Source organism: Lygodium microphyllum, chromosome 24 (genome assembly GCF_053477565.2).
Source record: "Lygodium microphyllum isolate KBCC chromosome 24, Lygodium_microphyllum_v1.1.10, whole genome shotgun sequence".
Taxonomy (NCBI): domain Eukaryota; kingdom Viridiplantae; phylum Streptophyta; class Polypodiopsida; order Schizaeales; family Lygodiaceae; genus Lygodium; species Lygodium microphyllum.
The window spans coordinates 95,015,142-95,029,596 of NC_141158.1; positions in this window are offsets into that span (position 1 = coordinate 95,015,142).

Below are 14,455 nucleotides of genomic sequence, written 5' to 3' on the forward strand. Positions count from 1 at the left end.
GTCAATGCGAAGGTCGGGAAGCACCGAGTCGAGCTCGAGCAAGAGAATGCCAAGCTCTGATACCAGTTGAAAGGTGAGAAGGATCGAAGCTTGCACGCGAGCTATGACGAGAGAGTAAGAGCAAGAAAGAGAGAGACAAGAAATGGGAACTCCAACAGTCACAATGTGTGACCGGGCCTTCCTTTATTAAAACTGTCACTAAAAGAATAAAGAATAAAGTGACGTGACGGGCGCCCGCCACCTATAGTGTGCAGTGGTGGATACTGTCAGTGTAGTAATACACGGGGCAGCACGGCGGAGGCGCCTTTACCCCCAACACCTGGAGTAAGGAAGACCAGGGATGTTTTGAGAGCACTTGGGAGTGAACCTACTTTGCGCAGGTCTACCAGAGTTAGGTATCCTATGGATAGGCTGAAATATGATGGATTTACAGCCATTCATTATGCATATATGGTCAAAGTGATATAGGAACCATAACCCACTTCTTTTGAGCAAGCCATGGGAAAAGAAAAATGGGAGAAAGCCATGGATGAAGAAATGGATGCCTTGGAAGCAAATGCTACATGGGAATTGGTACCTTTGCCTAAAGGTAAGAATGCAATTGGCTGTAAGTGGGTTTATAATGTGAAACACAATGTAGATGGTTCTGTGAACAGATATAAGGCAAGATTAGTAGTCAAGGGGTATGCACAAACATATGGCATTGATTATGAAAAAACATTCAGTCCGGTTGCAAGGATGGCAATTGTAAGAGCAGTCATTCCTATGGCTGCATCAAAGGAATGGTCTTTACATCGAATGGATGTAAAGAATGCCTTCTTGCATGGTGATTTGCAAGAAGAGGCCTATATGGAGCAGCCACCAGGTTATGTGCATGCTGTTCATCCTGAGTTTGTTTGCAGGTTGAAGAAAGCCTTGTATGGCTTGAAGCAAGCACCTAGAGCATGGTCTAACAAGATAGGACAGTATCTTGTCACTATTGGCTTTCAGATTTCCAAGGCATATTTCTCACTTTATGTGAGAAAAATAGAAAATATGCTGCTTGTCATTTATGTTGATGATTTGATTATCACAGGTGACAGTGATGAAGATATCCTTAATGTGAAAATGCTATTGAAGCAGAAGTTTGAGATGAAGGATTTGGGAGAGCTGTGTTATTTCTTGGGCATTGAGGTGATTAGATCACCAAATGGAATATGGCTCTTGTAGAGGCAATATGGATTGGACATGTTGTCCAAATATGGGATGACAGGCTGTAAGCCTATTTCAGTTCCTTTGGAGCAGAATGTAAAGCTGAGCGCAGATGCAGGTGAGCTTCTGGAAGACCCTATTATGTACAGATGCATAGTAGGAAGTTTGATTTATATGACTATTACCAGGTTAGATTTGAGCTATGCTGTTGGATTGGTAAGTCAGTTTATGCAGGCTCCAAGGAAATCACATTTGGATGCGACTAGACGCATACTCAGGTATGTGAAGTCCACATTGCAGTATGGACTACTTTATGAGACTAGGTTTAGATACAGTTGCATGGATACACTGATGCTGATTGGGCTGGTAGTATTTCTGATAGACAATCTACCAGTGGATATGTATTCTCTTTTAGGAGTGCTGCAGTCACTTGGAGCAGCAAGAAACAACCTACAATTTCCTTGTCGAGCATAGAGGTTGAGTACAGAGGTGCAGCAATGGCTGCATGTGAGGTAGCTTGGTTGCATAAGCTACTTTATGATATGCATCAACTTACAGATGGGCCAGTTGTCATTTATTGTGACAACATGAGCAGTATACACCTGGAAAATAACCCAGTCTATCATGCTAGAACAAAGCACATTGAGGTGCATTATCACTATGTGCGGGAGAGGGTTTTACTAGGTCTTATTGATCTAGTTTATGTCAGCACAGAGGATCAGGTAGCTGACATACTCACGAAGGCATTGGGCGCAGAGAAGCTACGCAAGTTCAGAGACCTGCTTGGTGTGCAGGAATTGGGATTAAGCTCGAGGGGGAGTATTGAGATATCGAGCTCCACTCGTGATATGCCAGGGTGACCGTTGTGTATTTATGTCACCGACTTGTTAGTTGCAGATGCGGTTGGTACACCGCCTATGAATAATAGCTAGATGACAGCTATTCTTATCTACTCTAGTTCGTGGCTCAGTTAGTATGCCACCTTAGTTAGTTGAGTTTGGTTTGAGACCCATATATAGGGTTCTTCTATTTCTATGTACTTGAGTTCTTTTTGGCTTACACAACTAAGAAGAAGAAAACTGTTTTCAGCCTCCACCTTTGTGTGTATTCCCCCATTGTGCAAGTAAGAAAGCTACAAGTGAGACTCCTTCCTTCTCTCCCACAATCTTGACAGTGCCCTTTAGGTACCTCATGATACCCTTTACGCCATCCCAATGCTTCTTGCCAGGTGTAGCCATATAGCGTGCCAAAATGCCAACTGCAAAGGCAATATCTGGATGAGTGGCTATCATGGCATACATATGACTGCCCACTATGGATGCATAGAGAATCTTGGCCATTTTATCTCTCAGCTCATCTATCTGTGGACAATGCAGACAATTAGTATGTGATACCTTCACATGAGAAGGCAATGGAAGGCCAATGGGCTTTATATCCTACATGCGGAAGCAGTCAAGGACTTTATGAATGTACTCCCTCTCTGACAAGTAGAGTCCCTGATGCCTATTGTATCTAATTCCACATACCAAGTATGTGAGAGGCCTATCCCAGATTCTTCATCTCAAAGCTCTTCTTGAGCTAAGCCTTAAGAGCATCTAGCTCATCATGAGCTTTCCCTACTAATAGCATGTCATCCACATGGAGTACCAAAAATAAACAAAGAACCATCACGTGCTTTCTTTGTGTACAAGCACGGATCCATAGCACTACGGCTATAGCCCTGTTGACTGCATAAAGGTACCAAACTTATGATACCATTCCCTAGGTGCTTGCTTCAAGACATAAAGACTTTTCTTCAACTTGTACACTAGGTGCTCCCTACCAGGCTCTGCAAAGCCCTTAGGTTGCTCCATGTAAATCTCATCATGCAAGTCCCCATGTAAGAAAGCTGTCTTGACATCCATCTGGTACAAGCCCAAGTCAAGTTGTGCAACCAAAGTCACGACTAACTACAGGGTGGTAATCCTAACCACAAGAGAGAAGACCTCATCAAAGTCATTAACATGTTCCTGCTTAAAACCCTTTGCTACCAATCTAGCCTTGTACACTGGCTTAGGTTGTCTAGGGATACTTTTCAACTTGTACACCCACTTGCATGGTAGAGCCTTCTTGCTAGCAAGCAAGCAAACAAAATCCCAAGTCATATTCTTATGCAATGAGTCTATCTCAAACTATATAGCCAAATATCCTATCCAATACCCTGTCCATGAGCATCTGTTTGCTGCTCAGGCTGTCCAGCGCTGGCTGTATGGGAGCACGTGGCTCCTCCTAAAAAATAACCCTACATATCTCCACGACTCTCTCAGGTTGCATATGCATCTGGTCTTCATGGAAGACTACATCATGGTTGTGGATGACTTTCCTACAGATCCCATAGACGGTAACCCATCTCTCCTGCATCTCCATAACCAAGGAATATGCATTCAACACTCTTAGGATCCAACTTGTTACGCTTGTCCTTGGGAACATGGTAGAATGCCTCACATCCAAAGATACATAAATGCGTATAAAAGGGAGGCTTTCCTATCCATACCTCCTCAGCAACCTAAAAATCAATGCTACTATACATGGTGATCTATTAATTATATGCACGTAACTACCTCAGTCCAAAAGTGTTGGGGTAGGCCTGCATGGCTAAGCATACTGCGAACCCTTTCCTAGATGGTCCTATTCATATGCTCAACCATACCATTCTAGGAGGGGTGTAAGTGGTGGTCAACTGATGCTTAATACCCCTTTCATGACAAAAATTCTCAAAAACACATGATATATATTCACCCCCATTATTTGTCCTAAGGCATTTCAGCCTATACGTAGATTGGTTTTTTGCCAAAACAAGCCATCTCTGAAAAACTGCCAAGACATTGGACTTCTGCTTTATGGGATAAGCCCATACATTACGTGAAAAATCATCTATGAAAGTAACAAAATACTTTGCACCACCCATAGACTGATAGGACATGGGCCCACAAACATTAGAATGAACCAAGGCCAAGGGCTTAGTCATGCGTGACATACCAGACTTCTTATGTGTAGGCCTAGTCTACCTGCCATAAAGACAATGATCACAAGAATCAAAATGAGAAATAGTCAAGGGGTGGTAAGTAGTGCAAACCAGAAAGCATTTTCATTCCCTTAACGGACTATGCCCCAAACGGGCATGCCAAAGAGATACATGAGGTAAAGCACCCATAGACAAAGCATGATCAACTGTAGATCCAAAAACAACTAAGCGGTAGAGACTGTCATCCTTGGCACCTCTCTCAAGCACAAGTCTACCACAAGTAATATTCCATGAAGGGTCTCCAAAAGATACATGATATCCTGCATCATCAAGCTGTCTAGCGGACATGAGACTATGTGTCAATGTAGGTACATGGCATACATTGTGCATAACAAAACTATTGCCAAAAGGAAACTATAGCTATTAACATCACCAATGCCAACAATCTCAAGAGACCTCTCATCACCCAAGTGCACAGAACCCAAAATAGAATGGTATGAATGGAATCACTCTCAACAAGGTGTCACATGAAAGGATGCATCTATGCCCAAGAGCCAACACTGTCCATACATAGAGTGTATCTATGTCATCTGCGAAGCACTAGATGAAGTTCTGCAAGGATATAATCCCCATTACTATCCTCGGGCTGCATAACATTGATCTCTTCAATTTTAACACTCGACTTAGCACGTACTATGCTGCGATCAGAAGATTTTTCTAGCACTTTCTCTTTCCCCTTGTCTTCGCACCTTCCATTGCACAATTCATGACATTGTGGCCTTTCTTCCCACAATGATGGCAAGTGAGATTTGCATTTCTCCCACAAGAATTACTATGCGACTTGGAAAAAGATTTCTACAAATCCTGTCCATGGCCATTACCATGGTCATTCTTTGCATTTCCATCATGTCAGTCTCTAACTATCAAAGCATGAGACACATTAGAGGCATCCAAATTCTTACGGTTTATCTCTTCCTATAGAAGAGAGCTCTCAACATTAGATAGCTTCAGAGTAGTGGCAGAAGCACATAAGGCAGTGCAGAATACATCCCAAGACTCACTAAGAGTTCCAAGCAAGAACAACGGAGTGACATCCTCTTTGAAATCAGGGCCCTGCAAAACCAAGTTCTTAAGAATAGCATGAAACTAGCTCAGATGAGCTCATGCAGAGATCCATAAGTTTTTCCAGTCAATACATTTGACTTGCAAGACTTTGCTCATCATAGAGATTCTTGATCTTATTCCAAAGTTGCCAAGCACTATGTGCTTCCTCAACCACATTGTAATGCACCTGTTTAGTGAGACACGAGATGAGGGTAGACTTGCATAACCCATCAAGCTCCATCCATTCATCATTAGTCATAGTTTTTGGCTGCTCCCCACTCAACCTTCATGGCTTTATCAACGATTTTTTCACAAATACCTACCAAACTTGGCTCTTCCAATAGGCATAATTCATACCATAAAGCTTAGTGATGTTGATAAAAGCATTGTTAGTGGAAGAATATGTACCACTGCAAGCTAAAACAATATTTAATGATGCTGCCCACCAAGTACCATCAAAAGTACATCAAATAGGATGATTCATCATGAAAAATACATGACAATCCAGAGATATATTCTTGCTATAATTTATGACAACAATGTACAATGAGAGCTGACAATAGGCAAAACCCAATATTCAAAGTCAATGACTCCAAAACTAGCAAGCATATAATAATCAAATTGACATGAGCCAACATCCAAACATGTTAGAGAAAGTCCGCTAGTAAAGTCGGTACACCCCCCAATCAACAGGGCAAAATGTACATACCATTGCCAAGGCCTGACACAAGTAAGTGTATGCTCAAGCTGAATCAGCCCAAGTACATCTAACGGACCAAGGCATATCAACCATACATCATCCACAAGGAGATACCAGTCTCAAAGACCCAAAAGCTCAATATGCATAACCCACACCGCTCAATGCCTGATAAGTATACAAAGACACTCCCATTGGCACAAAAGTCGTAATGTTAAGAAAATAAGCTCAAACAAAGCATGTAAGAGCACCAATGTCGGAATATCCAAGATCACACATCAGTAAGACATCCAGAGCATATGAGCGGTCAAGTATCCAATGATAGCATCCAATGTCATGAACACAATCCCAATCAATCTCTGATGAGCCAAAGCAAGACTAAAATAAGCTTCAAAATATCCAAAGTCAAGCACAAACGAAGCTGCAGTAGTATTGAAGTCCAAACAATGTAACTAGCATGTGTAGATAACATAAGCATCAAGCATGTACCAATGGGTCAAACATAGAGCATAGGTATAACCTCTATCACAAAACATGCTAGTATAGACCAATTTCAAGTAAATGTCAACCAATATGGATCTCAAACAAGGCTCAAAATACATTGGGGAACCATCCAAAGCATTTTCCAACCTTCATTTGCATCCCAATAGTCATATGAAACACCGAGGAAGCACCCGTGTGACCAATAGACAAAGCATAAAGCAACTAAATAAGCTTTATACCTGGAGTGTAAAACAATGATTCACTATGTAAGACTGAGTGTTTTACGCCATTAAATTAGCTCCAAATGATGGCCAATCAATAGGCATACATTCCCCTAACATTCGGGGACCATTCGGGACCAATCGGCAAATGGCCCCACTACTATCCAAGCATAAACATAAAGTACTGATGTAACACTATTTGTGGCTGCCTATGGACTATGCAAAATAGTCCTAGATTGAGGTCAATTAGTCCAAAAATCAATGGCAATGATAAACCACCAATGCCGAGCATCAAGGGGGTGTTCCCAAGTGCCAAATGAAGTGTTTTCAAGCTACCAGTGAGTGCCAAGGGAGGGTTGAAGTTTAAACTTTTTTTTAGTAAGTCTTGAAGCTAGCCCAAATAGGGCTGATATTGCTGGGTATGCTTGTGATCCACATGGCATTAATGGGGTGGAAGGGGGAACTCAGGTAGGGCCTAAAGAAGGCCTACACAAAGCCTTATCAAGCCTAATTAGTCAAGAGCCAAGATATGAAACAGGGGAGCTCCAATAGTGGAGGAGCTATGGCTACCCCTTCCTACTGTACCATACAAACTAAAATAAACACTCAAAAGAATGCTTCAATATCTCTGAATAAATGCCCCTAAGGGTACCTAAATGGGCTGGGTAGGTGTTCCGAGAAGCCAAGGATTGATCGGAGCTAGAAGGAGTCGGACATGGATGCTGAGAGTGAGAACTAATGGTGTAGAGATTTGAATGAATGCTGAAGGAGTCATAGGCCAAGCTCAAATGCTCAAGCAACCATGCTTTGATACTAATTGAAAGGTAAGAAGGATTGAAGTTTGCATGGGATAGCTATGGCGGGAGAGCAAGAGCAAGAGAGAGAGTGACTCACAATCTCTGACTGACCTTCTCTTTATTCATATGTCACTAAAAGAATAAAGAATAAAGTGATGGTGATGGGCGCCTGCCACCTACAGTGTGCAAGCGCAGTAACTATCAGTGTAGTAATACACGGGTGGCTAGGCGGAGGTGCCTTTACCCCCAAAAAATTACAAGGGTGTGTAAAAAGGGGTTCTAAACCCTCAATTTTTCTAATAAAAAAAGGGAAAAATGAAAAAAGTTCCTATAACTAGTTGATTATCGCCTTGTGGATGCCTAGGAGGTTTCTGGGGACGAGTCACCTAGGGCCACTGCTTTGTCTTCCTAGGGATAGCATCATCTGGAAAAAAAAAGGAAGGTTGGATCGAAAATAAAAGCGAGCAAAAGAAAAGGATTAAGTGTTGCATCACGAGCACTTGGTAGGTTCTTGGGTACCGAGTTAGGACGTGAGGCTAATGCCTTGTTCTCCTTGGGTCACTCTACACTCAGCTCTCTCCTTTTTATATGCCTGAGTATGAAACCTTGAAAGGAAAATGTGCTATAAGAAGAAATTATGATGACCACGCTGTAGGAGTCCTTGCCTAGTAGTAGGAGGTCATGGTCTCATTGTTCTCAAGTAGGTAGGTAGTTCAGACCACCACTAGGATGACCTCTTTGATAGGGTTTTAAGCTAGTCTATGTTAGAGTAGTTGGTTAAAGACTTGCTCTGGATTTCTATCAGATAATGTTGGGCCTATCCCTTTTGGATGTTCATACCTTGATTTTGTTAGTGGGTAAGGTGAGAGTTGTGGAGTGTTTTGTTGTGTATTTTTCACTTCAACTTAATGCCCTTTATAGTTATGTTTGTGCAGATCTGTTTGTGTGATTTGATGGGTTGAGTCGCCCTATCCCATGGTCGCCAATGAGAGTGAAATTTGAAGCATGTTAAAGTGTGGGAAAGAGGTGGAGAAGTGAAAATTCAGGCGGGAATTGAACCTCATTGGAAGCAACAGAGATAGATTTGACAATTTTTACAAGTCATGGAAGACGAGATTTAAAAGCGGTTGCAGATTGCTCATAAAATTTTGAGATGTCAGATTGAGATAAAGCAAGTGATTATCATATTAGGACCTCAAGAAGAATTGGCAAACATTTCCGGCACTCGAAATGGAGGCCGGATAGTGGAGATTTGAAAGGTGGGCATTACGAAGGCCAAAATAGGCCAAAGTTTAAAAACTTTGGGCATGACATTTGGGGGGGCCTTGGGACCCCTAAAAATTTTGATTTGTGGGGGGATTTCAAAATGGCATGATGCTGTAGATGTTGCCCCCCAAATCCATGACGATTTCTTTCATGAGGCCATGTTGGGCCTGTAAGAAACCCCCCAATAGATCTAGGCAATGACTTCCTCGAATTTTTTGCCTCTTGATGCCCATATACATTAGTGTAATGGCTGCCCGGTTGCAGAGAACAAAAATCATTATTTCTCTCTCCTCCTCCTCTCTCCTCTAAGGGGCTGATCACATGCAGAGAATCAAGAAGACGAGGGGATGAAGAATGCTTGTCTAGTGTGGACATTGCTATTTCACAAAGAGAGCTTGCTGAATTTAATTTGTGATAATTAGATAAAGCTCTCTTCTCTCACCAAACCATTCTCTCTTTTGGTCTCTGAACTAGCTTTAGTGATGTGTTCTTAGCTTTTTCCTTTCTCCTTGGTAATTCTTTATCCTTCTTGGTGTTAGCTTTATTCCCTATGGGTTTTAGAGGTGCCCCTTCCATGTCAGGGTTAAGGACTTGCATCCCTTTGTCGTCTTGCTTAGGGTTTCCATTGACAAGTTTCACATAATCTTTTTTGCCTTCTCTACCCTTTTGACCTCTCGTAATGGCCTGCAAATTAGAAGCTTCAATTCCATTAACCCATACATCCTCAATGAGGCTAGGTTAAGGACTTGTGTCCCTTTGTCGTCTTGCTTAAGGTTTCCATCGGACAAGTTTCACATCATCTTTGTTGCATTCTCTACCCTTTTGACCTCTCATAATGGCCCACAGATTAGAAGCTTCAATGCCATTAACCTGTACAGCCTCAATGAGGCTAACTTCACTGCCACTGGGCAGCTCCTCTACAGTAGCCTTACCTCCTTGAAGGATTTGTTTTGGTCCTTCATCTTGCTGAAGACTGTTCCCTTGTACACGATGGTTAGTAGTACCTAGTTGTCTACTACCTTATTGTTGGAGAGAGCTAATCTTACTCCAATAGATGGCAGAAAAATGGCCAAACTTCCCACAAATATCACAATTGACATTTGGGCAATTTCTAGGGTAGTACTAGCCACCACACCATTTACAACTAAATCTTGAAGGTGCACCCTCTTCATGGCATCAACTTTCTATCAGATTATTCTGTTGTTTTTTAAGGAAATTTACGTCAACAAATATTTTTTGATACTATTCAAAAATCATGCGAGTGTAGTGCTTCATCATATCCTTAACCTTGCTAAGGGCATTTGATGCACTTGACTCATAGACCCATGATCGTCTATTGGTCATTCCATTGGCCTAACAATTTGATTGGGCATTGGTTATTGACTCATAGGAACAATGTTAGGGTTCGATGCTTGGCCTCCAACATTTGGTGGAGCCATTTGACTAGCTTTAGGCATAGTCTCATTGGGAGGGGCTGGAAAAATAAAGGCACATTTTGGACCATACTTCCTCTCACATTTGGGTTAATCATAGCTATTCCTTGACTTTCATCGCCATTGGTCAATGCCAGATTATTTCGCAAAACTAGACCCATATTAAGATTGGTTTGAGAGGCAAAGGCCACTTGTAGTCAAGATTCTACTTCTTGTGCTCATCTAATGGCAAACGTCTACATCTAGCAAAGTGACACTACTCAATTGCACCTCAATGTTGAAATCCACACCATGAAAAAAATATTGTAGTTGGGAAGCTACTGGAATTGGGATAGAGGCTTGCAATTTGCGAAAGACCTCTTTTAACTTCTTGGCATATACTCGGATATCCTCATGTGGCTCTTGACATGTCATATTTAGTACACATAGGCAATATTGACCACCCCTTTCAGGGAAAAACTCCCTTCCAAAGGCTTTGAAAAATAAATCAATAGTGGCTATGGTTCCAACCTCTATGCCGTGATACCATATGGAAGATCTTCCTTTTAGATTCATGTTAAAGAACATCATTAAATGTTCTTCATCCTGGATGTGACAGTTGACATGAACTTTTGAAACTCCCTAACATGGAGCTCTGCATCTTCCTCCACTAACCCATTAAAGATGTGTAGGGGGAAGCCTAAAGTTGGAAAATGTGTCGTTCCAGCAGGTATGTCAATAGGTTGTGCCACCATGGTAACAATCGAATTCGCTACAAGGGTTTGAACAACAAGGACTATGGCTCCACTCAAAGTGGAGGGACTGATTGCAGGGGAGAAAGAACTAGGGCTTCCTCCCCTTAACAGACTTTGTGCCGAGCTAGGGTTATTAAGACCCCACCCTTGCAAAGATATTAGGCCACTCCTTTGCGCAGAGAACATCTTTTGTTTATCTCGGCTCAATGTCTAGCTTGTTTAATCCTTTCTTGCTTGTGGAGCTCCAGTTGATGGTCTTATGAGTCTAGCTCACTAATTTCTAGCATACACTAGAGAATAGGTCCCAATCAACTAAGACACAAAAATTGCTACTTGTAGGTAGCTCCTAACAAATGCACCACCTATCGAGAAAACTTAAAACTGGCCTGACACTAGCTATAGGCACTAGTCGAGTCTTTATAACACTCACAAAACAACCCCACACGGCCTCATGGCGGCCACTAGGAGCGTCTAAGGGACACAATGCCCTAATTTCTAATGTAGGTATTGCATTTGTAGTAGAACGTAGTCCAACGATTTCCCTTCCTTACTCCTAAGAGAGGTAGATCCCACACATCTTGATGTAGTACACCAACGTGATACAAACATAAAGGAGGCACCTCCCCGGCTAAATGCCATGGCCCCACTGCAGCTCTCCTACACCTCAAGGATTAGCCCCTCGATGTGCTGCTCTAACATAAAGACCATATGAACAGTATCCACTCTTATATATTTTGAACGATCCAGGAGATTTGACATTTTCTTACCAAGCTTTTCCCAAGGAACCATTCATCTACCCTACATCTTGGGTTTCCTTACACACTCCACATAGGTTAATGTTTGGAAAGCAATTGCAATGCATCCAGGTTTGATACCATGTTATGCTCAGTGCAAATGTGGATGACCATTGTGCTCAAGCATTTTAATCATTAGGTACCAACTAGGTGAAGTGCAAAAACAACCCTTTAATGATTTTCCAACTAATCGTACGTGTGGTGTTGATAGAGACGAGCACTGAATTTCTTCATGCTACTAGTCTCGTTGATTAAAACGATAATCCATCTTATATCTTATGCATAGAAAAATAAATCATAATTTGAATCATTTTTAGCAACTAACCACTCTCACAAACCCTCTTCCCTCCTATTGTTTAGGTTTTTTTTTCGTTGGGTAGGTGTAGGGTTCATTTTTATGTAATTTTTTATATAAAAATTAATAAAAAGATACTATAACATAGAAACAAGGATCCTCATGATCTAGGATTGTTATATGCTCATGCACATAAAATGTATTTTTTCCTAAATTTTTAGGCACAAAAACTAAAATTTTTCTTATTTTTCCTATTTTTTACAATTATTTCTTCATAAAAATGAGATATTTTAGAATTATGAGCTCTTACTGATCAAGGACACTCATAATCATTTTCACATCTATTTCTACTCTATATGACCCCAAAACACTCAACAAAAATCCCAATTTCTATTATTTTCATAAAAATCGCAACTTACATGTTTTGCGTGTTTTGCTAGAAATTATTATACCATTGTATTTTTTGATTTTCTTTTATATTTCAGAGAGAATACAACATGGAAATCAAGAACAAACAAAATCAAGCACTTTTTTCAATCATTTTCTATAAAACAAAAGAACCACTCACTTACGCATGGAAACCACGATTCAAAGGCTCATATCTCATAGATGGGAGGCTGTTGATGCTTCTTCCTTTCCGATGACACACTCTCTCAACCCAATCTACATCCTCCATTGCTCAAGCATCATCATTTGCTCTGAATTCTTCATCACAACACTCCCCCTTCTCTCTTATATTGATGCATATGAACAACCGCAAAGAGGAGAGAGGAGAGAGAACAGAGAAGAGAGAAAGACCAAAAAATTAGATTTCTTAATCGTCCATGAAAACGGGCAAGATCATAGCCACCTCCTTTCTCTCTCTATCTAGATTATGAATCTCTCTCTCTCTCTCTCTCTAGAATGATCACCAACGAAGAGGCATCGGACAGATTGGAAGAGAGCGCAAAAAAAATTGCACCCCCTCCCCCCTATTATCATCAGTTTTTTGATTTAGGCTTTTTTTAGTAAGCCTAAGGTTCATAATCTTTGAAATAACCGGTTTGGATTTTTTTGTTTACATTGTCCCAGAAGTGGATGTTTTGGTTTTGAGTAGGTAAATAGACTTGGATTGGAGATCCATCTAAACAAGTGGCTTAGCAGCATCAAAATCCATGATCTTGGCCTTTGTTGAGCACTTTCTAGCTCCAGGATCTAGTAGCTGCTTTATAACACCGAACCTTACGGGGATTAAATGGGGGGGTCAAATGACCTCCGATCAATGAACCGAGACTTGCATTGGATTCTTGATGTCAAAATGCATCTAAGAAAACTCTAGCTCGAACATCCGCCATGGTTTGATTTTTCATGAAAATTTGGTCTTTGGCGTTGCTCTAGCACTTCTTGCTCCAAAAACGGCCTCAAATGCTTCAAGCATGGCTCAAAATCGGCTCCTAATATCCACCTCTCAGTGAGGATGTGTCCCCATACTTAAGACCTTAATAGATCGGGTTGACTAATCAATGGGACCCTAACATTTGACCATGATCCATGCATGTACATCCCCACACTTAAAACATGACATACACTTGTAAGCAAAAGGGGAAGGGTTAGAAAAACTTGGTGAGAAAAACTTGGCTCGTTTTAGAGATGGTCGAGGTGAACCATTGCTGACATATGAAGAGTTGTAATTGTTGACAGGAGGTACCATGGCTTGCCACATAACACTCATCTAGGATGGCAAGGACCATGCTACAACATCTAGGGAGGTAGCATTGTCAATGAAGAGCTGGTTAAGTTGTCAATGATGACGAAGAATACATCACTTATCTCAACAATCGCTCATGTGAAAATGATAGATCAGTCACTCGCCCCATGACTCACGTCACTTAATAAATAATAATTGAAACCCATGTCTCACACACTCGGTTTAGAAATCGAAAAAAGAGATGGTTCAAAGGGAGTATGCCAATGTGTACAGTTGATGGTGCATCGGTGCGTCCCAACCCATTTGGCATAGGTGCAAGAAGGAAGGTGAGGGAGCCTTGTAGTGTAGTGCACCAAATAGAGTGAGGTGTGTATTGATGGTTAAAGAGGCCCGTCCCGTGTGTGCATAGGAAAACAAGAACATATCCAAATCCAATTATTGTAAAGCCTCTCAATTCTCATCTCTTAGTTGTTGATGAAAGGAAAATCAATCGTGCTTGGTCTCCCCCTCTATCTCACGCTCTTTTGATGAATACAGGAGGGCAATCGAGTTCCTCACACCCATGGATGTTTTTGTGAGCCATACAAATTTAGTACCACTTTTTTGGGTCCTTTGCCTAGGGTTAGGGTGGTGCCCTTGCTTCAAAAGCCATAGTCTTCCCAACAGCAAAGGGTATGATGTCCCATAGGAATTTGGTTTTACCACTAGATAGGTTAGTCAATAGTTTCTTCTTGTAGCAAGGGTTGTCT